Raw genomic sequence first — 25,738 nt, forward strand, 5'->3', positions numbered from 1 at the left:
CATTTATTGCCAAACCGAAAATTTGATTATATTATTTATATAATATATGCTTTTATTATTATGTACATATAACTTATGTACTCTAAATATCTATCACGCGAAATAGCTTCATTAGTTGCGCAGAATTCTAATACCGCCCATATGGCCGGAAACACGATTTCGCGTGATATGTAATTCGGTTTAATAACTTACATATTTTACAAGGATAAGTATTTAAATAGAATAATTATAAATTTAATTATAAGTTGAATTAGTAGTAGTATGTAGTAGTAATAGTAGTAATAATAGTAGTAAATTTTATAATACTGTTATTAAACATTACATTACATTTATAAAAAGTAATTATCAAAAATCAACATTTATTTCACTTAGTAGTTTTAGTATTTTCAACCTAATTGTTTCAGTAATTGCACATACTATTAATTATAATATCATTAAAAAACTTATATAACTACTCAACTTGCTATAAATTAACAATCGTTTACATATTCAAAAAATAAAAGGCTTTAGAAAATGTAAAATTATGCAATTCAAAAAAGCAGTCAAAACATAATGGGGGACTGCGACAATGTTTACATACCGCAGTGGTGTTTACTCTTTTTTTTGTTATTATAACAATTTCTGCAATCCTTTCTGGATGTTGCATTTACTGATTTGCCGGTGCTAAGACTTGTGTTGGTCTCTGTCTTCAAGTATATACAATGGTGGTTCTGGGTCAAATGTTATTTCTATCAAATAGGAAGACATGTTAAAGAAAACATAAACAATACTTAAAATACATTTAAAAAATCTTCAAGCACACTAAATGACATTTCTCCTCAAAAAGAGGAGAGGAGGCCTTTAGCCCAGCAATGGGACGCTCACCGGCTGTTACGGCAAATGAAACTAACCAATGTCGTCCCGTCGTAGCCTTGTCCGCCGACACTGTGCACAAGGATTAATATGAACAATAAACTATGGTTAACGATCATCCCAACCCCACGAAAGTCGATCCCGTTACGATACGATACGATTACGCACAGTTTTGCTGTACTATTTCGCTTAAAATCTTGATAGCGACGTCCACGCGATAACGCGTATTCAACCGTTTGGTAAAGTGTGGTAACTCACACGATATTAAGTTTAAAGAATTTATTTCTCATAAAGAATTACAGAAATTCACTTACATGAGAAAGTTACAAACTAATATAAAAATCTAAGCGTACAGTGTTACAAAAATTCATAAGAAAGAAGGTAGATGCAGAAATTTTTCGACGATCGACGAGCTTGTTAAACATATCGCCCGCCGTGTCACCTCAGGAATACAAAAGTATGGATGCGGCATATTTATTGAAATCTGTTCATCATTTTATTTTATTATTATTATTTTTTTTTTAATATATATTTTCCTTTTTTCCATTTTTTTTTTTGTAGAATTTTTTAGAATTATTGTTTTATCATTTATATATATTTATTGTACTATGTTGTTTGTTATATAAAATCTTAGACGTCTTTTGAAACTTGCCATAGATGTGGGCTCTTTAATGTCTCTCGGTAACCCGTTGTACAGCTTAGCTCCCTCGAAAGTAATTTTTTTTTTCCGTAATTAGTTCTAGGGATGCTCAAGGTAATATGATCTGCGTTACGCAATTAAATTCTTTGTATAGCTGATTTTGTTTTAAAATTTAAATTTGTGTGGATTTCTTTATTCAATATATTGCGAGAATAAAAATGAAAGTTAATTATTTTGAAAGATAAATATTAATTTGTATTAAATATTACAAAAGTAATTTAAAATATTTTGTATAATAATGAATAATTAGGATATAAATCTTAATTATGCATCATTATCATTAATCCACGAGAAGGGTTTCGGTTATGGTAAAGTGATATACGACATATAGATAAACTTTTTTGCAGTAAATATCTTCAACTAGCCTTATACTTTAATCGACTTTAAAATACATTCCATCATTAGTTTTGTAGTATGTCGGAGGTGGATGGCAGTGCTCAAAATAACCACTGGTTATATATCCATCGTCGTCTACTATCAGCTTAGCATTGCATTTACCTCGGAACTGCCTCGAACAGTACAAATATTTTTTACCGTTTTTAAATGAAAACGTGTACTGTCGATACATTGGTATGTTCCCTCGATGTGTTGGTATGTACTCAAGTTTATCTGCAAAAAAATGGTACAGATTTGAAGGTTAGAAGACTTGTCAATATATAATCCAACACTTTTATTTAGAAAATACATTTAAAAATATTTTTATATTCTTAAGTTGATGCAATATTTATTTTGGTAATGGATGAAATGTCAAAAATTATTTTTGTTTGATCATATTATATAATAAATTATATCTTAATTTATCCCGACTTGATAAATGCAAACGAATTATTAACAAGTCTAAATATTTTTATTTCTACAAAACAGTTTTACAAAAAAACTTAACAATATTGTAAATGGTATAATGTCATTTAAAAAATTCTATTTCTCTTTTTAGATGTTTATTAGTTTTCCTATGTCTCTCAATGTCGTTAATTCCACCATGCCCCACGCCTAGCACTCGCCTGCACAGTTTACAATACACTTTACCCCTCTCCTCCAAAGGTTCAATCCAGGGATAATCATCTATCCATGATTCTTTGAAACTGCACATTCGCTTCTCTTTCTTCGCTATAGAATTTAATGCGAAAATTTTGAAAAACCCCTTGCCTGAAATATTAGGTATTAAAACTTTAATTATTTAAGAGGAATTTGAAAAGAAGAAAAAATACCAGGTGAACTTTTGAAACTGTTATTTATATGACTCATAAATTGTGAATTTTAACGTTTTAAATACTTAGATTAACTCGAATTGATGTTAAAAGCTATTTGTTTTATTAAAGTTAGTATCAATATTACTAAGAACTGTTAATAAAATTTCGAGTGTTTGATTAGAACTGATTTCGAGACCCCGGCGTTCCAACACAATAAATAATCATTAACTTATCCCACCAAAAAATACTCAGTAGCAGCACGAAGTTCAGTAGTTGGTAGAGTTAACCAACTTTACCTAGCGGCGTTACCCATATACATATTTTCAATTACTTTGACAAATCAAATAACCTTGAAGTAGCTTTGACCAGGGATTTGAATTTTCATGAATTGTTTTATTTAAACGGATTGAGGGGAAAAAGACAGGGAACACCGTTTCTAACATTTATTTGTACGCAGTCTACGGATTTTTAAAACACACCTTACCATTTCACTCAAATTTGTTTATTAAATAAAATATATAGACATATATTTTTTATCAATTGTAAATCTGAATGAAACGCAGCGAATCTGACATTTCTTATACACATATTATATTATATACTCTTTTTAAGCAATCTTTATGTAGGTTCCATTCGAACATTTCTGGAAATACGGAGGTCCATGATTGTGATCAGTTTGAGCCAAAACAATTGAACCATCCTTGTCCAATCTCATTTTCGCCGTACACTTGGTACTGAATTTCTTGGAGCAATATAAGTAACTCTTCGATTTTCCCTGATTGCCTTGGTAGGAGAATGTGTGATTTCTATACATGATCAATTTTTTTCCGTTTTGCAATTTCATTATTTCATAATCTGTAAAAATAAACATAGTTTGAATATTAATTATTACTCATTAAATCTTTATTTGTAAAATTTTATAGGATTTAATAAAAGTTATAATTTTAATGAAGTTTTTATTTCATTTACGACACATCCATGGACTACATTTCTAATTCAACTTACAACTAAAATTGTAAATGGAAGATAACATATATTAAAAAAATAACGTGTAAAATTATAAATTAAAGTCATTTTGAAATCACAGATAAAACAATTTAAATAAATACGTATAACAAAATGTATAACGAAAAAGTCTTTTAAGGAAGTCTTAATTGATATAAACGTATATGGCCTTATATGGTATTAATAATAATATCTACGTAATACATAAATGAGATCAAGTAAAGTGGCTAAAAGTTTATTAAGCTTGTTTTTCACATGAAAACGTGTATAACTACTGTTCCTTACTAGCCCGTCCCGGCATCGTACGGAGTAAAGAGGATTTCTAGTTTACACAGTTATACCTCTCAAGTACCCTTTCAGTATTGAAATGTCAAAAAATCCCTTCTTGGCGGATTTACATTGTAATATATACGTATGTTCCAAATTTCAGCTTTCTAGAACGACGGATTTTAAGAAATGATTTGTTAAATTTGATGATGATAAATGATTTTACGAGGCTGATAAAATACAGTATTTTGACTAAATTTAATTTCTAGCATTAATTTACCGGTACAATTAATAATAATAAAAAATGACCTATAAAATCGATGTATGAATAATCTTAATAATGTTCATTACATGAACATCCAAAGTCTTCCGCTGGCATACGTAAGCAGGTGGTCATTTTAAATGACGTTCACTTTGTAATAAAATCAATACGAACCAATTTTTATTAATGTTGACATGAGTTAGTTCGTCTTGCTATGTTACAATATTGTAATCGATTTTCGAAATTTCGCACCCAGCCATAATTTGAGAAAGAAACGAAAGGATAATTCGTAACCGAGTTAAACTAGTACGAATTATGAGCATTGTACATACTGCAAGGTCACGGAACTGCTTACGTCATCAAAACTTCAGGGACAGTCTACTTACTGTTTACGAATTTAAGCGTTTACACGTAAAAACATTGATAGTATTTTCAATACTATCCACCTATTATCGTTCTAGAACATTTTTCCAAACTTTTATTTTCGTCTATGACTTACGCTACAAATTCTTAAAATCTAAAAATATAGAGACAATAAATGCGATTAATACTTTTTTTTTTAGTTACTTAAGTAATCGGTTAAAAGACACAAGTTCAAATACGATTTTACAAATCAACTCACTACTCCTGTAGAAGTTCTACAGATATTAAAAAGACAATACGACATATAGATGATTTTCAAAGCCTACACTATGTGAAAGACAAAGAACTTTATGACTAGAGATACGCCCGCACGAACGCCCGACGGCCCGCTGTGCGGATATTATATCGTAGTATTGCATACGAAAATCTCACAAGGAAATGACTAAACACTAAGTTTCTATAAAGATAATATTACAATCCATTAAATGCAGATCCGAGATCATTAAACATAGAGAAATACGCGCTTGTATTAAAAACCTACCGACACCTTTACAAAGCTACGATTAGTATTGGGAGAAAAAACAACAAAGTCATTCAGTATAGACATTCTGAATAGCCATAGTGCTCCTTTTATTATCTCTAGATATTTAATTTGGCTTTTTAGAAGACAGAAGAGAATTAAGTATTTCACAGACACGTTGATAGGGATCTTTCTTTGGCTCCTCGGGTTTCACTTCGAACTTTTCAGGGTTTTCTTCTCTGTACTGCTTATAGTGACGAAGAAAAGGGCTGGCTTCGTCGTTACCTGATGAAGAAAAATAGGTTAAATGTGCTCTTAAAGCCTTTTTTGTTTATTAATATTATGATAATTTTAATACTTAATACATAAACAAATATTTTAATTGAAAATCATTTCAAAAAATAAACCTGCTGTACAGCTTCAGACCCAATTCAAACATCGTTGAAAAAATTTGGTTCTGCAGCTTTTCCGTTATGGTATTAAAAATCTGGTGTATTTGAAAATTTTATATGATTTTCAATTTGTTTATTTTTTAATGCATTATACTACAAAAAAGTAACTGTATAATTAGATTAGACTTACGCATTATAGGTTCAAAAATAGATTCATGTCAATAACATCTGGCTAAAAATATTAAAAGAGGTATTTATAATAATCAAAAATTTATTGACAAAAATATAGGGCATATTATTACCAAAACACAGGTTACTGAAATGTATAACTTTTTTTAGCACCACTATAGAGCCCGATAGTTCAACATATAAGTAGAAGTGTTATCTTAATACAACATTACTTCACTTATATCTAACGTAGAATAATTATAAAAACTTGTATAACTTTGAAACATAAGAAAGAACAAACAGTTATTACTTTTAACTAATTTATTTCAATAGTCATATTGTTGTGTTCAAATAAACCATACGACATCCCATGGCAACGAATACTGTAGGAATGCAAGATGAAGAGCTGGGTATGTCAACGCTTGAAATGTATAGGAGATTTAATTCTAAACATTTTGCCATCAGACGATCGATGTATCTGTGGCGGAACGTGATTGTGAGTTCCACTAATATTCATTATCTTCCCTTTAGCTGATGTTTTCAATCTGACATTACAGCCAGCCAGCCTTTTCGAACAATGCCACGTCAACTTCTTGTAAACGTTGACGTAAATATAACCTTTATGCAATATCAATTTACTTACTTCACGATTAGTAGGAACTAATTCTATTTCTGAAAGTAAATAATTCATTACATAAAAACTATATCCATACGTACTTATCGGAAATTATAATAACATAATGTTTACTCAAACAAAATATTGACACTTAATATTGTAAAATTCGGCCCTAAGTACGTCACGACGTGCTGTCTCCCGGTAGCGACACCGTGCCGTTACAGTATGACCGGTGCCGCACCGAAGACATGTGTCCACGCCCTAAGCAATTAAAACAACCTAATAAGTAACAGGAGATCTTGGAAAGATATTTAAGATGAATTAGTTAACATTTTGAAGAACTCGGATGCTTCTCTTGTAAAGAAAGGAATGCTCCTATGTTGGAAACAAAACATCAGCTTCAGTAAATTTATTTTATTATATTTAACCATATTATTATTTTTTAATTCTGAAAATACAATACATTCATTCCTTAGATTACAAATACATTCGAAATAAAATAATGAGACGAGATAAGGTTAGTAGAGTCACCTCACCTCATCATAGCGCACGCCATGTCATTCGTCATATGATAAGAAGCAGTACAGGTAGTATGCTGACTTCAAAAAAGTTAACGTATCAATAAATAAATAGTAGAAAAGAGATTAAAGAAATGAAACATATAATACTGCAGCATATTATTTTTTTTTTTGTTCAAAACCACCATTTAATTAATACAGCCATGTAGATTAGGGCAGACACAACATAAACCCGTTCACATGCAGCGGGCGATCGCTTGCAAGTCCTGCGACTGACTATTTCCACGATCGATTGTAATCACTCACTGCGACCAGCCGTCGCACGACACACGACAGCTTTTCTAGCGCTTACGATTTTGTTTATGCAGCCTATAGAATTCATCTTAGATTTTTTTTATTTTAGTTACATGGCAGGTAAGGATATGAATATTTACAGTTCAAGTAAATAATATATTTGTTTTAGTTAAACCTTGTAGATCTGTCCATCGGCGGTACGAAAGAGATTTGGTGGCGGATGGTTGTGTTGACCTACGATATCTAATAATTGGCCATCTGATTTCGTTTTCAACTTGACTCTACATCCACCCTGTTTCTTTGAACAATACCATCGATTCTTGCTAGTCGTTGATGCAAAGGTATGCCCTTTGTATACTAGTAAATTACGTTTACGATAAGTGGGTATATATTCTATTTCACCTGAAATATTTTATAAATAATGTAAGAACTTTTTGGTTATTAAATTAATATTTCAACGAATAACATTATTTAATTTCATTGCATATTTACAATACATTTTAATTTGATAACAACATATGCAATATGATTTACTCATATAAATCAGAGAATGAAACATGAAAATCGTCTAAAAACATAATATACATAATTTATTGTAACAGCAGTATTAAGTTATTTATTGACGAAAAAGTCTAGCGACTCGGCCGTCGCTAGTCCTACATTGTTTAGGCGGGTGATGATTATGTACCGGTACATCGTACTAGTTCTCCATCTGGTGTCGTGATAATCTTGGCTTTACAGCCGGACACTCTCTTTGAACAGTACCACCGAGTTTTATTATTTTTATGCATGTGTGAAAATGTGAACCCTCTATATGTGAGAGAGAAGCTAGTTCCGCGTGCGTTTGGTGTTATTTCAAGATTATCTGCAAGAATTTTATTTTATTTCATTCGTTCATTTTTTATTTGTAGTAAATAAGACTGATTTTTGAAAAATAATATTTTATATACAAAAACTAAAACAGATACGAATAATAATTTTGTACTGAAAATAATATCTTACTATAACTTCTTGTTTGTTTGAAACAATAACAAAATATGACGACAATTAAAAAAAAATAAAAAGCGAACAGAAATAACTTGGTTTTTCTTTTCTTTCGCTTTCATATAAATACATACTAAAAAAACCTCGGCAGACATTTTCCTGTCTATGTAAGTATGCTAAATGAGCAGTGTTATATCGAGGCAATTTTGTTTTAGTATAGGTAGGTGGACTGACAGATGGGCAACTTGATGGTAAAATTGTGGTAAAAAATATTATGCATTCCGTACATCCCTAATGCGCCACCAACCTTGGGAACTAACACGCTATGTCCCTTGTGCCTGAAGTTTCACTGGGTCACCTTTCAAATCGAATCACAATAATACGAAATTTTACTTTTTGACGATAAAATATCCGAGTGAGTGGTAGCTACCCAAACGGGCTTGCATAAAGCCCTACTACCAAGTGAAAGTTACAAAGAAATGGATAGTACAAAATCTAATCTATGAAAAAAATACATATATGTGCCCACTTTCATGGTAGTCGGTAGAACAGTGTCCAAGTCACAGGTACACCAACATCCAATTTTATATAAAACATTAAACATGGGCACCCTACAATACCAAACACAGCAATACAAAGTATAGTTGTTTTGCGGAATAATTGGGGAGTGTGTGTTGCCCCCTCCAGGTGAGCCTACACTTGTTTCGTATTGATGAAATTTAATACACGCTCGACACCCACATCCATGTACCAGACTACACCCACACAAAGAGCCTTGACCTCAGTCCCGCTTACTCGTGCTAGCATTAGTTATAGGTATCCCTTTTACCATTAAACTTGATATGTTTGAAATTATTTTGGTAATGCGACTTAAAGAATCATCAAACTCTGTGAATTTTCCCATCAACTGTTCTATATAATGTTGGAGGTTGATGGTTGTGACGGGATTCAAGAATTGTAATCAAATCTCCCTCAGCAGTTGTGATGAGCTTCGCTTTACATCCTTTCGCCTTTTTAGAACAATACCAGCGTGTTTTACTGTGCATATGCGCATATGTGTGCCCTTTATATATAAGAGTAACACCCTTGCCGCGATTACTTGGTATGAACTCAAGAATATCTGCAAAAATTTCAAATTACTTAATTTAACAATTCACAAATACCTTTTTCGATAACCGGTAACATCAAATAACTTGATAAAATCAGTAAAGTATTAAATATTGCCATAGTGAAGTTATTTCATATTTAAGTCTACATTAACAATCAAGATGAACCTTAAAATATTACACTATAATATATAAAAATAAATGATGATTTCTAAAATAATACTATAATAATAATATAATAAAAATTATATTTATAATAATTACATAAATAAACATTTTCTGGATTATTTTATAATTCACCGTAGCGTGAAAAGTTTCCCATCGTGTGTTCTATACAATGAAGGCGGAGGATGGTTGTGATGAGCTTCAGTTACTTTCAACAACTCGCCCTCATTTGTGGTGATCAGTCGAGCCTTGCAACCACCTTTCTTCTTAGAACAATACCATCTAGTTCTGTGGGTCATATGCGCGTAGGTGTATCCTTTGTAAATTAGTATGATGCCCTTACCACGGTTGCTAGGCATAAATTCCAAAACATCTGAAAAACGATGACAAAGTATAAACTCCGTTTCGCTAATTTACGATTTTAGTATAAGCAATCACTAATATGGTCTAATATAATTAATCAGTGTACCTGAACTGAGAAGTCAGAATAAACTGCGAAACAAGCTCAGCTATTGTAACTGAGCATGATACTTGAAGTACAGTATTAGCTTCCAATATCTACGCATATTCATCGACAAATTAAAAAGCTCGTTAGAGTATAACTGATTGAATAAAGGGGACTCCCGTTGGGGTGCAATATTGAACTTTCCTCGTCCATCATAATAAAACAAAATAGCCTAACCAGCATTGATATAAGATGCGACGTTTATTTACATTGACCTATAAAATAGTGTATTGTATACATGTTAAGACTTTTATAGTACTATTTAAATTGTACTATAAAATTATTCAATAAAATAATTAGCCCATATCAAATGTACATCCGTTACTCTTCAATGATGCAAGCCTGTTTTTATACATTTGACAGGGGCTGAATATAATTGCCAAATTGACATGCTTTACGTAAAACATTTTCTTACTGAACATAGTGTACTTAACTATTTATAAAAACTGATAAAATAATACGAACATACTTTATTATATATCTAAGCACGGAAATAAAATAATTGCTTGAGATTTTAATTTAATTGTAATAGTTATTCTATAAAGTTAAGATAATATTGTAGGTTCATTACGGCTCATGATGATCCAAAATAACCGAATTAATAATCGTGATATTAATAATCTGTCTCAAAATTTTTATAACTAAGGAATCCAAACTATATAAAATGAAAGTGTTGTCAGTTGTGAAAATAAACTTCAATATCTATGACAAATAACTTTATTATGGACTATTTTTAATTATATAATGATACAACTTAGGATGAATGGTTCAATAAGATTACATATTGAAATATTATGTTTTGTTCTGAATATATAACGTAAGTTAACTTTACAGCCTATGAACTTTTCCATCATGGGTTCTATATAGTGTCGGAGGTTCGTGATTATGATATGATTCAAGAACTTCAACCAAAACACCTTCAGCGGTAGTGCTAAGTCTTGCTTTACATCCCTTTGCCTTTTTAGAACAATACCAGCGTGTCTTTGTATGTATATGTGCATATGTGTGCCCTTTGTATATAAGCGTGATACCTTTCCCACGATTACTTGGCACAAATTCTAAAACATCTGGAAATTAATTCAATATTAATTAAAAAAAATAATTTAAATGTATTTCTATGTTTTTCCTAGATGATTCTAGAAAATCAAATCATTATATCTGAAACTACAGGAAATAAATCAAAGCGAATATTTTTTTTATGATAAAAAATATTTGCAATTAATTAAAAGTAACTTTAAAAAAACTTTTAATGCAATGAACGTTAAAAATTATCTGGAAATGAATTTTGTCTCGCAGAAAATATTTTTTTTATGTTTTTTTTTTTATTAAAATGGGTTTTAGAACTACTATGCAAAACAAATTTCAACATTATTAATTAAACATCAGTGTTAAAGCAACGTTTTATATGTTACTTAATTGGATTGGACAAAATTTGAGTTAGGCTTAGGATTAGAAGTTATTAATTCAAATTCGGCAATTAATAACAAAAGTGTATTTTACTAAATTACATTGGTTATCTCCCTCCTAAGATCCAATCGTTGTACATTTCTGCCTGTTATTTATCTGTCTATATATTTTTCCTTCTTGGCTGTGCTGTAAGAAATCTCTTGATAATGAGGGAAAATCATACAGGTTTTGATTTAACAGTACAATACAGTAACAGCCTGTTAATGTCCCACTGCTGGGCTAAGGCCTCCTCTCCATAATTGATAGCGTTGTTTAGCTATACAGCTTAATGTAAAGAACAAGATCATAGTTCACTTTAAACTGAATTTGCACAATATTGCAATAAATTAATTTACTTTTCTAATTATTAAGACACCCTTTTAACATTACCAAAATATATTATTTAATAACATATTATATTATGTATAGATATATATTTATTTCCTTGCAAAAAAACTGCTAATTTAAAGTAACGTATTTATAATGTACTGAATAGTTTATTACATACGCTTTCACATCTTAACTATCAAACAGTACGTCATAAAATTTTGCATACACGTTATCCGGGTTACACAAAAGTACAAATAAACCCCGTCACACGCGGGTATAGCGGCAGGCAGAAAATAGTATAATTAATCAGTGTACCTGAACTGAGAAGTCAGAATAAACTGCGAAACAAGATCAGCTATTGTAACTGAGCATGATACTTGAAGTACAGTATTAGCGTCCAATATCTACGCATATCCATCGACAAATTAAAAAGCTCGTTAGAGTATAACTGATTGAATAAAGGGGACTCCCGTTGGGGTGCAATATTTAACTTTCCTCGTCCATCATAATAAAACAAAATAGCCTAACCAGCATTGATATAAGATGCGACGTTTATTTTCATTGACCTATAAAATAGTGTTTTGTATATATGTTAAGACTTTTATAGTACTATTTAAATTGTACTATAAAATTATTCAATAAAATAATTAGCCCATATCAAATGTACATCCGTATACTCCTCAATGATGCAAGTGTGGATCTTAATATCTTCAATCTTAATATCTTCGTTTGGAAAGAGCACACGGGAGCCTGTTTTTATACATTTGACAGGGGCTGAATATAATTGCCAAATTGACATGCTTTACGTAAAACATTTTCTTACTGAACATAGTGTACTTAACTATTTATAAAACTCATAAAATAATACGAACATACTTTATTATATATCTAAGCACGGAAATAAAATAATTGCTTGAGATTTTAATTTAATTGTAATAGTTATTCTATAAAGTTAAGATAATATTGCAGGTTCATTACGGCTCATGATGATCCAAAATAATACTATAATAATAATATAATAAAAATTATATTTATAATAATTACATAAATAAACATTTTCTGGATTATTTTATAATTCACCGTAGCGTGAAAAGTTTCCCATCGTGTGTTCTATACAATGAAGGCGGAGGATGGTTGTGATTATTAATTCGGTTTGAATTAATAATCGTGATATTAATAATCTGTCTCAAAATTTTTATAACTAAGGAATCCAAACTATATAAAATGAAAGTGTTGTCAGTTGTGAAAATAAACTTCAATATCTATGACAAATAACTTTATTATGGACTATTTTTAATTATATAATAATACAACTTAGGATGAATGGTTCAATAAGATTACATATTGAAATATTATGTTTTGTTCGGAATATATAACGTAAGTTAACTTTACAGCCTATGAACTTTTCCATCATGGGTTCTATATAGTGTCGGAGGTTCGTGATTATGATATGATTCAAGAACTTCAACCAAAACACCTTCAGCGGTAGTGCTAAGTCTTGCTTTACATCCCTTTGCCTTTTTAGAACAATACCAGCGTGTTTTTGTATGTATATGTGCATATGTGTGCCCTTTGTATATAAGCGTGATACCTTTCCCACGATTACTTGGCACAAATTCTAAAACATCTGGAAATTAATTCAATATTAATTAAAAAAATAATTTAAATGTATTTCTATGTTTTTCCTAGATGATTCTAGAAAATCAAATCATTATATCTGAAACTACAGGAAATAAATCAAAGCGAATATTTTTTTTATGATAAAAAATATTTGCAATTAATTAAAAGTAACTTTAAAAAAACTTTTAATGCAATGAACGTTAAAAATTATCTGGAAATGAATTTTGTCTCGCAGAAAATATTTTTTTTATGTTTTTTTTTTATTAAAATGGATTTTAGAACTACTATGCAAAACAAATTTCAATATTATTAATTAAACATCAGTGTTAAAGCAACGTTTTATACGTTACTTGATTGGATTGGACAAAATTTGAGTTAGGCTTAGGATTAGAAGTTATTAATTCAAATTCGGCAATTAATAACAAAAGTGTATTTTACTAAATTACATTGGTTACCTCCTAAGATCCAATCGTTGTACATTTCTGCCTGTTATTTATCTGTCTATATATTTTTCCTTCTTGGCTGTGCTGTAAGAAATCTCTTGATAATGAGGGAAAATCATACAAGTTTTGATTTAACAGTACAATACAGTAACAGCCTGTTAATGTCCCACTGCTAGACTAAGGCCTCCTCTCCCTTTTGAGGAGAAGGTTTGGAGCTTATTCCACCACGCAGCTCCAATGCGGGTTGGTAGAATACTCATGGCATAATTTCAATGCAATTAGACACATGCAGGTTTTACTCACGATGTTTTCCGTCACCGTCAAGCACGAGATGAATTATAAACACAAATTAAGCACATGAAAATTCAGTGGTGCTTGCCCGGGTTTGAACCCACGATCATCGGTTAAGATTCACGCGTTCTAACCACTAGGCCATCTTGTCATTTTTTATTTAACATGTTTTGTATTTATTTGTTTTCTAGCACGTATAAAAAAAGTGTTAAATAAATAATTATTCCATTTACTGATCAATCTTCTAAATGGCGATGACGAAATAATCTGACAAAGTTTTAATAGAAGTTGAGCAAATAATTGATAGCGTTGTTTAGCTATACAGCTTAATGTAAAGAACAAGATCATAGTTCACTTTAAACTGAATTTGCACAATATTGCAATAAATTAATTTACTTTTCTAATTATTAAGACACCCTTTTAACATTACCAAAATATATTATTTAATAACATATTATATTATGTATAGATATATATTTATTTCCTTGCAAAAAAACTGCTAATTTAAAGTAACGTATTTATAATGTAGTTTATTACATAAGACGAAAATATAATTATTTATAATGTAGTTTATTACATAAGACGAAAATATAATATACGATTAAAATATAGGATTACACATTTTCTACCAGCCAGAATCAAAGAACAAACGTATGCAAAAAAATACCACATGATAACTTATTTCAAATTACTATAACACTTCAAATTGATAGCACTGATCAGCACAACCATTTCGCACGTGACTTAATTATATAAGGATGTAATTACCCTTACTCGAAATGTGCTAGATTGGAGGCGCGTGAGTATGATGAAGATACGCAAAAATTATTCGAATAAAAATTATTATAAAAATTATTATATATATAATAAAGCTACTATATATTGATGATAAATGATAGCTTAAATAACTGTGTAATATACAACAACTTAAGTTATTTTTTATATTTATTATAATACAGACAAACTTTATGTATAATCTATGTTAGTTAAAAAATAATTGTGTATTTATAAAAAATATAATTACTCCACCGAAGAAAAAGTGAAAAATTTCTGTAATTAACAAAAATTATCAGTAAAATCTCGAAACAATATTTTATAATTATTTAGTAAAGAATTGTAAGTTTTGGAAATACAAAAATTGATAACTATTTCAGCGGAAATGCACTATGGTGACGTACAACATTTCTTAAGATTAAATAATGACCACTATCAGTGACGTGTATATGTGGAGGGTTGTGACAGTGCTCTGTCACAGCTGACATAACTTTTCCTTCATCATTAAGCTTAACCTTTGCTTTACATCCCTTCCTCTTTTGCGAACAATACCAATGTTTCTGGGAGTGCATTTGTGCGAAAGTGTAACCACCCATTAGCATCAATTTATTTTTATATCCAGACGATATGAATGAATAGTCTGAAAAAAAACCACTCATCATGAATATATAATATCGTTTTATTTAAACATTAATATCTATTATTATTACAAATTAAAAAAAAACATTATAAAGCATGAGCAATCATATGATAAAATGCTCGCTAGCTCAAAAAGTATGTAACGTGCATTTAATATAAAACCATCTTCTATCTTAAAAACAAAATAGTTATTGCAACAAACCATATAAATGTTAATAAATAATACAAACATTTAAATTATTATATTTAATCGACCCAAAAATAAACTACATCGAATTTATTTTTAACATAGAAAATATCCTAACTGTGACAGAGCTGCGGATTCATTCTCCACTTTCGCTGATTTTCAACTAAAATTCAATTTTAGCCCCTAATTTTTATATAAAAACCATCTGAACTTTGTCGATAAATTGGTGGATCATGATCGTGTTTCACGTCACAGAACTCTATGTTCAATTCGTCGAGACTCAGAAAAACTCTTGCTTGACAACCCTTAAATCTCTTAGAGCAATACCAATGTCTTTTGGTGCTCTGAGCGTAAGTGTAACCATTCAGCATTAACAACGTCCTGTTACCCGGCAGACTAATCATTTCAAAAGCTGCATAACAAAAAATATAAATTCAATTAACATATTCTGAAAAAAATATTTTGTTTCAGTTATACGACCATTTTAAAACATGTTGTTTTATTTTCAATAAAACAAAATAAAGATCTTTTTCATAATTTATTTGTTACCAATAACTTCACTTATTCTATTATTGATTTTTTTGATTATTTATTTATTTATATTTTTTTATTTGACAAATTGTAATATTTTTCTTAAAAAGCTTTATATATAATCATTTATTTTGTCTTACAATTTGTGATCATAGTCAACCACTAATTTTCACATATTGTCCTGAAGAACAGTGCGCGTACACAGGCGGTTCATGATTGTGAATATTATCACAAAAATCTAATTTTGTCTCATTGCAATTTAAGAACGCCCGCGCTTTGCAACCCTTTCCTTTCTTCGAACAATACCAGTGCCGCCTGTTTGCCTTCGCAAAAGTGAAGCCGTTAATCATAAGCAATCTTTTATTTCCCGGCAATGTTATGAACTTGGAATCATCTGAAAAAAATATTCCGACATCTGTCATTTACATAAAAATAATCATATAGGACACCTTGACGGCCTTACAGAAGAAAGTAAACGTTGCTTAGCGAGTGATAAGTTAAGCAATGCTATGTCTTCTTCATTCGAATTTTAAATCAATAATGACAGAAAAAGAGAAAGCAGTCTAAATAAACAGCCGCTAAGCTACGTTTATAAGTAAGGCGCAAAATATCGCAATGTTTAATATTATATTCAGGTTTTAGTCACTATCATATATACTTTTTGGACTTTGACAGATAATAAAATATCACCTTGCCTAAAACCTGAATATTATACTAATATTATTTTAGGTAATGTTTTAAAAATTACATTTTAAAATCACAAGCAAATATCTCAGCAACCTTACGCATTTAGCAAATAATCACAGAAAACACTAATCTTTTATAATATACTATATTTGTTAACAATCCCAATTTAAGTAAAAGTATATTTATAATCTAAAACTAAATTAACCATACATAACTTTGTCGTATGTCGTTGACTAATAAACACAAATTAATTATTTATTAAAAAAAAAACTAAATGAACTGAAAACATAGCAAAGTAAACTCCATGGCCTTTAATAAAACGATAAAAATATACAGTTTGTAACTGGCATAATATTAATATTAAATTAGCGGGTGATAGGTTAAGCAATACTGTTTTCTTCTTTGTAATGACACATCAATATTGCCAGAAAGAGAAAAATCTGTATTTAACTAAACAGCCGCTAAGCGATATTTATAAGTAAGGCTGTAATACTTAAATTATACAACTTATTTAAATATTTTATTAATGTATCAAAACTATAAAAAGTACCGACTAAAATTTGTCTATGATCTCATTCCGATATCTTTCATAAGATATATAGAGATATATATTAGTATTGTATATACAGTCAGCCTCAAGGCTGCGTGTCAGTAAGGTCTATGTAAGTTAACTTGCGTTAGTTCTTTACGATAATTAATACGTAAATAGTTTAAAGATAAATAAACCAAGACAATACATAAAAAGTAACAATAATACTTATTCGCAGCAATCTACTACAACTAAATAATGAAGGCAGTTTAAGACTAAATATAAAAGTATCATGTATTCACAAAGCATACAATTTAGTGAGAGTTTCAAATCGTGCTTCATACATTTATTATTTACAATATTTAAATAAAACATGATAGCAATCAAATATATCCTTATAAACGCATTATGCGTCCCTCTTTATTCTTAATATATGTCCTAGGTTCATGGGAATGTTGGTTGTCAAGTTCCGTTATAAAGCCATCGATTAATCTCAGCCTTGCCTTGCAATTCGGTAGTTTTGCGGAACAGTACCATTGCGTGGTGGTGGTTTGTGAAAACGTATAACCTCCAATTAGAATCATGGGCTTTCCGCGTTGTGACAACACAGTCTCGTACTTCACCCCTTCATTTTTATCATCGTCATTATACTCATCAGAGCCAGAATCTATTAAAACAAATATAAAACTAGAAAAGGTTAGGTTACCGTCGGTTTAAAATATTCCCAGACTTTTTGAAATATCAATATTTAAAATATAATTATGTAATAAATAAGTATTTAAGAATTGAGTAAAATAAAACATAAGTATCGTGTAAATATTTAATCATTTAGAATCAGAAGGCATCTTATTGCAGTGATTTATGGTAACTGTTTAAGCGGCTCTTTAGTTTCCAGCAACGGCCTTAAGAGTCAAAATTCATTTCAATTTAAATAATTAAAAGGATTTCTAATTTAAAACATCGTCAATTTACGAACTCAAATCTAATATTAAATCCATAAATAAAACTAATTAAATACAAAGTATGTAAAACGGTTTGCGCTTTTTTTTTTGTAATTTGGTTATGTACTATTAGAGTTTTAGTTCTAATTCATAAACATAACTTATACCTAATAGTCCGTAATAAAAGTAATCGATAGCAATTAAAAAGCTAATATTAGCATACATTTGTTCTTTTTCGTTCAAGTCCATATGTTTGGGTATCGCCCACCCACCAGTTATTTTACCAGCAAACATATATCATCCACATTATTATGTAGTGCTGCTTTCATGGCATGGGGCATGGGAAATAATTCTAGAGTTATATTTTTAAAAGTCCCAATGACTATGAGTGAAGGTGACCAGTTGGCATTATTGGTGCATTTAGCCGTTAGCGTTCGTAATATTTAAATAATAATGCATGATTAATACTCCATTAAAACTAATTCCTCATTAATTTAGCGTGGCAAGAAAACAAAACTTCAAAAGCGAAAACCACAGAATTATATCCTTGAAACCTATGTATATTTAATATACGTATACTATATATATTTAAAACTTAATATATTCATATTTTTTTATAACATAAGATATATTGATTTAATATAATCAGAGAGTCGCAGAAGGCACAAAGCACTATGTAAAAAAATTACCAAAATAATGTTAGTAACATTGAATATGGCTACTTAAGAACACAAATCAGCAACTTCAGACTTTCAACTCGATTATATCTTTAGGAGAACCAAGAATCAGATGATAAATCTTCGTCAGATTTGAGGTGTCCAGTTGTGAACATTTTCATAAACTCATCGATTGATATAAAGTACACCGTACACAGGCCAAAAACATTAATCTTATGAGTCTCAACAACAATTTTCTTGACACCCGTAAAATTATTAAACAAAATCATGCGATTAGATTTTGTTTTCAAATTCAGTAAAATCATTTCAATCTTTTAAAAATTGATGTTCTCTTTTAAAACCTGTAACACTGGCCGGTTTGTGTACGAAATATTTTTTTAGGTTGATGATTGTGGTTATTAAAATAAAGTTCGATGCGGCCTTCCTTATTTAATTTAAGCTTCGCTTTACAGGACGGATGGTGGGTAGAACATATCCAACGATAAAGCCCACTTCTAGCATACGTAAAACCTTCCACTAGTAGGAGATCTCTTCCTCTCTGAGATTTCACAACATCGTATTGCAATGTTCCTAAAAATTAAGGAAATTAAAGTTAAGTATCATGTTTGTGCATTTATATTAAAACTTCTAAAATTCAACGAAATTGCAATAAAGCCCTCTTTGCAATATAGGCCTTTGAATACAAACAAACTTGATATATATTATTTATTAAGAAAAAAAGTACATCATATGTTATATCACCAAAAACATTTAAAGAAAACATCCACTTATCTAGCATTTAGCACTTAAACGCGACGTATTTCTCCATTCTGCATTTGTATAAATTTTTCTTGGAAGTGATTGTGTACTCCGGATATGTTCGATAAGATTCCATCAGGTCGTCGGCTGATCTTCGCTTTGCATTTTGGGTATTTTGTACAAATCCATCGACTGTGGGTTTTTCGGGAGAATGTGTATCCATTTAGCAGAATCAAATCCTTGCCTCTTCTGGATTTTACGAAATCATACTCGATCACGTCTAAAAATAAATTAATGTTACTTAAATATTTATTAGTTATATGTATATATTATATTATATGTATATATTATATTATGTGTATAAATTATATTGTAAAACTGACTTAAAGCAATAAACTTTTTCGAAAAATTATTTTTTCGATTAGACGATTTCACATCAATTGTTGACTTTTTTCAGGTAGACAATTGTGATTAGAAATAAAGTACATTTATTCCCCCTTTATTTAATTAGAAAAAAATATATTTACCATGAGTGAAACATCGAGACACACTGACCACTTTATAACATTGGACAAATTATTTTATGTTATTCAGAGAAATTATGTATCTCATGTTGTTAATGCCACATTTAATGCAAAGTTTCTTTGATCAAACGAATTGAAATAATTATCACTCAATATTTGTTTATTGTTTTATTTAGGATAGCTCTGGGTATTTTGGTGACAATCGTTTACCAAATATTCGATAAACTATTTTTTCTTTATATTAATTAATTATCGATATAATTCATTAAATAAAATAATCATTTTAACTACTTATCTTTATTTTTTTAGTACAAAAATATATTAAAAAATATTCATAAGAACTAGTAGTGATCATGACAAAATGCTAAATCAGTAGTTTGAAGACTAATATCTTTTGGTTACGTAGCATTTACGTGAAGTATAAATTAAGAACTAAATACAAATAAACCATTAAATTTTACACAAACATTTTTGCAGGTTACACAAATGCCTTCCTTACGTTCTCTTATGACAGAATGATACTTGTCGAAGAAGCAGGATGGCCATCTTTATTCTAGTCAAGTAATCATTCACCAGACTACGATTTATCTGAAATGCAAGCTACTACTACTTTTCTTATGGTCGTTTGCGAAGTAAGACGTTGACAAGTAAGACATTGTTTACATATAGCTTTATGTAAACAATGTCTTACTTGTTAACTGATAAACCAAATAAATTGACTCACACAAACTCGCAGCATTTAGTATTTCATTTACTATTTCGTATTGAAAAAAGTCGACTTGAAAAATATAACGTACAAATCGCAGTGTAGTAAACCAGTATTTACAAATTATATATTTAATTAAATCATACACCAACGTCAAATAAAATGTATCTATTTTTTACATTCAGACGATAATATTTTTTATAAGAAACTTATTAATATATCAAGGCTATTTAAATAAATAGTTATTTCCCTGAAACTGAGTTAAATTGTTTTATTTTATATCCTCTTCATTTTCTTTAATACCTGAAACAATGGCCCGTCTTTGTTCGAAATATTTTCTTAGGTTGATGATTGTGGTTATTATGAAAAAGTTCGATGCGATCTTCTTTACTCAATCTGAGCTTCGCTTTACAGGACGGATAGTGGGTGGAACACACCCACCGGCAACCACCATTCATAGCATAAGTATATCCTTCCACTAAAAGGAGATCCTTACCTCTCTGAGATTTCACAATATCGTATTGTAATGTTCCTAAAAATTAAGAAAAAAAAAAGTATTTTCGGTTAAATAAATTAAAATGAATTATAATTTTAGAATAAGAACAAAGATGTCTCAATAAATTATTATATTTATTGGAAATAATAAAACATCACATTTTACACAAACACATTAAAATATCAAACAATTAGATACGAAGTAATTCTCCATTCTTCAATTTTACAAATTTTTCTTTGGAATGATTGTGACATTCTGATATATTCGATAAGGGTCCATCACGTTTTAGACTGATCTTTGCATGGCATTTTGCATATTTTGTGCAAATCCATCGAGTTTTGCATTTTCGTGAGAATGCGTATCATTATACTTTATTAAAGAAAGATTCTTTAATAAAGTATAATGTGATATAAAGGAAGATAAGCTATTAAAGACAATTAAGCTATTAAGTTGTATAATATAAGTTTGCATTTTTTTTTCAAATAAATAAATAACGAATATATCATGTCATCTCGCTCTCATCACTATATCTAAATGATCTTGAATTTATATGCGAACAATTTTTCCATCCTTCATCCTCACGATTTTATCTTGCAAATGATTATGGTTTTCTGAAACATGCGATATAGTGCCATCGAGCAGCCGACTGACCTTCGCCTTGCATTTTGGATATTTAGTGCAAACCCAAACACGTTGCGTTGATTGTGAGAATGTGTATCCATTAAGAAGAATCAAATCTTTGCCTCGTCTTGATTGAACGATATCGTACTCGATCGTATCTAAAACATCTTAGAAATTAAATTTATAGCTTACAATATATTTCAATCTTATCAAGAAATTTAATTTAACAATTAGTGCATTAATATTTTCTGTATTTATATTTTCAATAAATTAATTAAAATATAAAACAAACGTAACATACAATAAAATCGAATATGCCAAACGAATGATGTAATGAATGTTATTGTTATAATGTGCAGATAATATTATATAACAATAACAATTAAAAAAATCAAAATTAAAACGTAATGGAAGTCTAAAAATAATATAACAATTATTATAAAATTATTAAAAAAACACCGATTACAACCATATCGTTTTATTTATATATATACTATTCAAAATTTTTGGTATTTTTAAACCCTACTTTTATATATATATAACAATAAATCAAAATAAACAAGTAAGAAAAGTCACAAAAAACAAGACTCATTAAAATAAAAGTTCTAGTTTATTAATTTATTGGAAAGGAACGTAATCTCAATATAAAGCAACTTAATATCTATTTATAAAGACGGATTATTTCACCGTCAGCTGTTCGAGCGTATTTCCTAGGAGGGTGAGAATGTTCTCTGCATATACTGGTGATTTCGCCGTTTTCATTAAGTTGCAATCTTGCTTTACAATCGGGGAACTTGCTCGAACATATCCAGTAACACTTTCTGATTTGCGAGAAGGCATAACCGTCGATCAAAAGTAATCTCCGACCTCTTTGCGAAATACCAACTTCATATTTTATCTCTAAAGCTAAAAACAGAATAAATCAAATTACAGAATTAACTTCGGCTGTGTTAAGTTACTTTATCGCTGATGTTTGTAATAAGACCTTAAGGATCAAAGATATTGGACAATGTAAAATAACCACACGATCGGCCTAAATAACTGCAACGCAATTCGATAATTACCTTCAGCATCCTCCTTTCGTTTTTTGGGCGGATGAGAATGATGTCTATTGAATTTAATAATTCTTCCATTCTTAAATCGAATGGTCGCGTCACATTTTAAGTTCTTACTCTTACTAGAACATCTCCAATAGTCTGGTCGAACCTGTGTATACGAATAACCTTCTGCGACCAACAATTTTTTTCCTCTTTGGGAAGGAATCAATTTGTAATCTAAATCTGGAAGGTCAGATAAATAGCTATCAAACTGCGTTAATGAGTTCATAATTTATAGAAAAAAAAAACAATTGTATAGGATGAAACTGACCCTGCACTTTTAAAAAATGCAATAGTTTTGAACATTGGATTAAAAAATTGGTATTTATCGGAAAATTAAACAAATTTCAATAAAGTTGTTTACTGAATTTACTTTTATTAAACATCACATTGGAAATTCCCTTCGAAGCTAAATTTTTATGTAGCTACCACTAGTAGTGATCATATATTTAGGTGGTTCGTGAGTATGGGGTGTGGTGGTACTCTTTAGCAATATCCCATCACGACTAACTTTCACTCGAGCTCTACATCCTGCATTCTTTTTCGAACAGTAATAATTATCCGTGTCTTTCATTTGGGAATATGTATAGCCTTCGACCATTATAAGAAATTTTCCACGTTGCGTCGGTATTTTGCGAACACGTTTGCTCTTGTCAAACAATTCTGAAACGAAATTATACTACCAACATTTTGTTTAAATTAACACAGAGATTTTAGAGGTATTAAAATTTGAAAACAACAGCAAAACTTATTACATAATTGATTTATTATATCATATTTTTCAAACAACATACAATCTATTTATGCATTAAGCTAATATCAGGCTAAATCCTACAAATATAAATGTAGTTTTTTACATAGTAGATTAAATAGACATATTCAGAACCAATTTTTTATATATGTTATGTCACAGCAAATATCCATAAAAATAATTAAATAATATTAATTGTGAATTTTTACATAATGTCCATTTGTTGTAATCAAATACTTGGGTGGCGAGTGAGTGTGAGTGGTGATTGACAATGGTGAAATTTTCCCATCCACTAGCAATTTAACTCTGGCTTTACAACCCGAATCTTTCTTGGAACAATAGTAGTTTTTGCTTTGCTTCATTTGAGAATATGTGAAGCCTTCCAACATTAGCAAATATTTACCACTACGGGTCGGTATAAACATATATTCATTGTTTCCTGAAATCACATTAAAGTCACAATTGCAGCGTCTTCATGACATATTGACATTTTGACTAACAATTTCTAGAAAAACTTTGTATTACATTTTATAACTAATATGGTAATATAGTCTCTATCTTTAAAATAAATTGACTAGATAGAATTATATTTATTAGCATAAATGTTACGAATCTGATGGTACGTGGTCACCAACGCCCATAGACATTAGCATTGTAAGAAATGTTACATCGCTTACATCACCAATGCGCCACCAACATTGAGAACTAAGATGTTATATCCCTTGTGCCTGTAATTACACTGGCTCACTCACCCTTCAAACCGGAACACAACAATACCAAGAATTGCTGTTTTGCGGTAGAATATCTGATGAGTGGGTGGTACCTACCCAGACGAACTTGTTCAAAGCTCTACCACCAGTAAAAGTTTTAAGTAACGGTCTTAAAAATAGATATAAAGCATATATATTTCTTATCTTTTATATTATTTTGCATCGGTAAATCCAGTTCAAATTTAAAAATAAAATATTGTATGTATTGTATTTATTACAGATATTGTAAAAGGTTGTGTCAAATTAGAAACAAAAGAATCAAAAATCACCGAAATGTCTTCTAAGCTATTTCTTTCATTTATGCTCGTAATGCTATATTTAATTGAAAAAGAGAAAGAAATAAAAAGAAAAAAAATAGGAACCATAGAAATGATTTCGCCTGTCAAGAGGGGCATGTAAGGGACGGGAGGGTGGAATCTGACATTTTGCTAGCTTTAGATGCGACTGTTCATCACAATGAATCACATTTTCTGAAACGCTGATCAAACTCAAATTAATTGATTTGAGTTTTATCTGAATGACAGCCAATGACGAATGTCTGAATGACGCAATAGACGACCAATAGTATTTAGTCAGATTAGTAAATCTAACTTTGATTAGCGTTGTAATAACTAGAGATAAGTTATAAAAGTGTATCTAAAAGTCACAAAAACATGTTTACACTGTAAATATTGTATTTATTCCACATTCTGAATATATACGGTATGGATAAATATATATGTATAGCAATAAAAAGACAACCATTCAAATCACGTGTCACACGATTCGAACTTTATTTAGAGAAATATCTTTCTTTATTAATTTGATAATCCAAACTATAATGTAAAAAATATTTATTAGGTACATAATTTATTATTTACCTGTTTTAAATATTATAACAATTTTAACAATACAATAACGGCAAAACGATTCTTAGAATAACAACCAGAATTAGCGAAAGAATAAATAGGATCACAATAATTAAAAGAGATCAAAAAACTTTGTTCGTATACTGGAAAAGTAAAGTTATTCATAATATATGTTTAAACTTCAT

The 25,738-nt window shown here is 29.8% G+C and overlaps 1 long non-coding RNA gene across 1 annotated transcript; it reads right to left on the reverse strand.

Annotated features, from left to right (window-relative positions):
• Positions 1 to 18,191: 18,191 nt before the first annotated feature.
• LOC126772760 (uncharacterized) lies at positions 18,192 to 20,022 on the reverse strand. The gene is made up of 2 exons (XR_007669692.1): positions 19,788 to 20,022; positions 18,192 to 19,572 (listed from the first exon to the last, which is right to left on the reverse strand). It is a non-coding gene; the product is annotated as an uncharacterized LOC126772760 (long non-coding RNA).
• Positions 20,023 to 25,738: the final 5,716 nt, after the last annotated feature.

This window comes from Nymphalis io, chromosome 13 (genome assembly GCF_905147045.1).
Source record: "Nymphalis io chromosome 13, ilAglIoxx1.1, whole genome shotgun sequence".
Taxonomy (NCBI): domain Eukaryota; kingdom Metazoa; phylum Arthropoda; class Insecta; order Lepidoptera; family Nymphalidae; genus Nymphalis; species Nymphalis io.